Source organism: Phascolarctos cinereus, unplaced genomic scaffold (assembly GCF_003287225.1).
Source record: "Phascolarctos cinereus isolate Bilbo 61053 unplaced genomic scaffold, phaCin_HiC Scaffold_7;HRSCAF=346, whole genome shotgun sequence".
In the NCBI taxonomy this organism is placed as follows: domain Eukaryota; kingdom Metazoa; phylum Chordata; class Mammalia; order Diprotodontia; family Phascolarctidae; genus Phascolarctos; species Phascolarctos cinereus.
The window spans coordinates 60,292,373-60,295,904 of record NW_027556180.1 but is presented as its reverse complement, the minus strand read 5'-3'; the positions used below and the strand labels follow the sequence as shown (position 1 = coordinate 60,295,904).

The 3,532-nt window shown below is 40.0% G+C and overlaps 1 pseudogene; it reads right to left on the bottom strand.

Annotated features, from left to right (window-relative positions):
* Positions 1–991: 991 nt before the first annotated feature.
* On the bottom strand, positions 992–2,049 carry LOC110200260 (annexin A2 pseudogene; annotated as a pseudogene).
* Positions 2,050–3,532: the final 1,483 nt, after the last annotated feature.

Below are 3,532 nucleotides of genomic sequence, written 5' to 3'. Positions count from 1 at the left end.
AATTTACCCCATTCTATCTCTCCCTTTCCTTTCCTCCCAGGGCATCCCTCTCTCACCCCTTAATTTTATTTTTTTAGATGTCATTCCTTCTTATCCAACTCATACCTATGCCGTCTGTCTATATATACTCCTTCTAACTCCCTAATAATGAGAAATTTCTTATGAGTTGCAAGTATCTATCATCTTCCCATATAGGAATGTAAGTCCCCTTATGATTTCCTTTCCCTGTTTACCTTTTTATACTTCTTTTGAATCTTGTATTTGAAAGTCAGATTTTCTATTCAGCTCTGGTCTTTTGGTCAAGAATGCCTGAAATTCTTCTATTTCATTGAATGTCTATTTTCCCCCTGAAGATTATGCTTAGTCTTGCCATGTAGGTGATTCTTGGTTGTAGTCCTAGCCCCTTTGCCCTCTGGAATATCGTATTCCAAGCACCTCTGATCCTTTAATGTAGGTGCTGCTAAATCTTGTGTTATCTGGACTGTGGCTCCACATTACTTGAATTGTTTCCTTCTGGCTCCTTGCAATACTTTCTCCTTGATCTGGGAGCTCCAGAATTTGGCTATAATATTTTTTGGAGTTTTCATTTTGAGATCTCTTTCAGGAGGTGATTGGTGAATTCTTTCAATTTCTATTTTATCTTCTGGTTCTAGAATATCAGGCAGTTTTCCTAGATAAATCTTGCAAGATGATGTCCAGGCTCTGTTTTTGATCATGGCTTTCAGGTGTTTAATAATTTTTTAAAGTAAAAATTCAGTTTATTTGTCTTTTGAGGACACAGGACACAAGAAACCAAGTGTTTCGCTTCTATTCCCTTAGAATGTTCATTCCTTTGGCTAAGGAGAAAATTGGAGGAAAGATAAGCAATGCATGCATGACTTAAAGAAGTACAAGAAAGCAAATGACATCACCCTGATAAGGACTAACATGAGTTACTATTAGTTGCAAGTTACCACAAGTAGATGTTCTAAAATTACAAGGGGAAAGAGCAGAAAGCATTGTTTCTGGTTATTACAACTGCTTTGGTCACTTCTTTCCACATGAATTTTAGTTATCTCCTCCACACAGATACAGGAGTGACTTCTGGTAGTCTCCTTTTGTGTCTTGCTGGATGAAGTAAGACAGAGATTTTCCATACTTCCTCTTGAATTCAGATCTAATTTTCAGCATGTCTGCCTCACTGCAGAAGACCATGATTCTGATCAGGACCTTGTTGTGAGTCCCCTTGTCTTTCATGGAATCATAAAATTGGTCAGCAAAATACAGAGGCTTGTTCTAAATGCACTGGACCAGGTTGAGGAAGGCATTTTCAAGGTCTCCTTTGAGCTCTTTCTTGATACTCTCCAGCATGTCATAAGGGCTGTAGCTCTTGCACCTTTCAAATACTTTCTGGAGGTGGTATACACTCCTCTCAGTCATAATATTGATCCATTTAGGCCATAGGTTCCTTTCCTCTTTACTCCTGCACTGTAGAGATCTTGAGCATCTTCAATTAGCTCATAATCAATCACAGAACCATCCTCTGCTTGTATGCCCTTTGCCAGGGCAGCCATCAATTTGTGGAAGTCACCAGATGTGTCCAAAATAATGTCCTTCTCCAACTCTGTCTTGCACATTTCTCTGTAGGCTTTTGTTAATTTCATAAAGCTCCTGGTTCTCAATGAGGGAATCTTCATCAGTACGCAGGCCCTTCATGGAGACTTTCAGCTCTGAAGCATCGTGCTGAGCAGATATCATCAAAAGGACCAAAATAATTGTCTCCAGGTGGCCAGATAAGGCAGATTTCAGTGCTTATGCAAGTTCCTTTTTGGTCTTTCTCTGATAAGCAAAGGTAATGTCCTGCCTGTGTTCATTGCTGCGATTTGTCAAAATGTTGATGATAGTAACTTCATCCACCCCTTTGGTCTTGATGGCTACCTCAATGTTTATAGTATCCCTCTCTCAGCATCAAAGTTATTATAAGCCTTGACAGAGCCATATGGACTTGCCTGGTGTAGAATGATCACCCTCCAAATTAAGCTTGCACAAAATTTCATGAATTGTAGACATCTTGAAATAAGCTATGCCAAGTACTGAGAGAGCAGGGAGCTAGTCAGGCTTCAGGCAGACTAGTCCAGTAATTTTAAAATTATCTCTCCTGAATCTATTTTCCAGGTCAGTTCTTTTTCCAATGAGATATTTCACATTGACTTCTATTTTTCTATTCTTTTGGTTTTGTTTTATTGTTTCTTGATGTCATTATTAGCTTCTGTTGTCTCAATTCTAATTTTTAAGGGATTATTTTCTTCAGTGAGCTTCTGTACCTCCTTTTACATTTGTCCAATTCCACATTTTAAGGAGATTTTTTCTTCAGTAAATTTTTGTGTTTTTTTTCCTTTTGGCCAATTCTGCTTTTTAAGACAAACTTCTCCTCATTGGCTTTTTGGACCTCTTTTATCATTTGGCCTAGTCTGTTTTTTTTAAAATGTTGTTTTCTTCAGTATTTTTTTTGTGTGTCTCCTTTACCAAGCTGTTGACTCATTTTCATTGTTTTCTTGCATCACTATCATTTCTCAATTTTTCCTCTGCCTCTCTTACTTGATTTTCAAAATTCTTTTTGAGCTCTTCCATGGCCTGAGATCAATTCATATTTTTCTTGGAGGCTTTGGACATAGGATCTTTGACTTGGTTATCTTCTGAGTATATGTTTTGATCTTCCTTGTCCCCACATAACTTTCTATGGTTAGAATTTTTTCTGTTGTTTGCTCATTTCCCCATTCTATTTCTTGATTTTTTTTTTTGGTCTAGGCAATGGGGTTAAGTGACTTGCCCAGGGCCAAACAGCTACTGAGTGTTTTTTGTGTCTGAGGGCAGATTTGAACTCAGGTCCTCCTGACTCCAAGGGCCAGTGTTCTATTCACTGCTCCACCTAGCTGCCCCTTGATTTTTAACTTTTTGTTATAGTAGGGCTCTGTTTTTAGGGTGGAGGGTGCACTTTTCCAAGCTTCAGGGATTTTGTGCAGTGCTTTTCAGAGATACTTCTAGGGACCCATGACTTTTCAGTTCTTCCAATGTGGTGTGATATAAGGAGAAGTGTGTTTATCACTCTCCGGTTGTGCTCTGGTCTGTGAACAACCACAAGCACTCTTTTCATCCCTGCAACTGTGAGGAGGGTTCCTGCTCCACTGTGGCTGCAAGCTCTGGGGTGCCAATGCTTCTACTTGTCATGGGACTGCCACTCAGGACAGTGACCCAGATCTGAGTGTGGACAAAACAACAGAGTCCTGCCTCACTGCTACAAAAGAACCCCTTTAATCTTTTTCTGACCAGTCATTCGACTCCCTTATCATGTGTGTGAGCTGAGAGCTCTAGCAGCAGCTGCTGCCACTGCTGTTTGCAGCTCTCAAGGGCTGCTCCTGGTTTGTTGGGTCTGGGTCTATGCTGGCATGGTTTGTGCTGGACTCTCACCCAGGTGCAACAGAACTTTCCTGCTGACCTTCTAAGTTATCTTTAGCTGGAAAATTATTTCGCCCCATCCTTTTGTGGGTTCTGC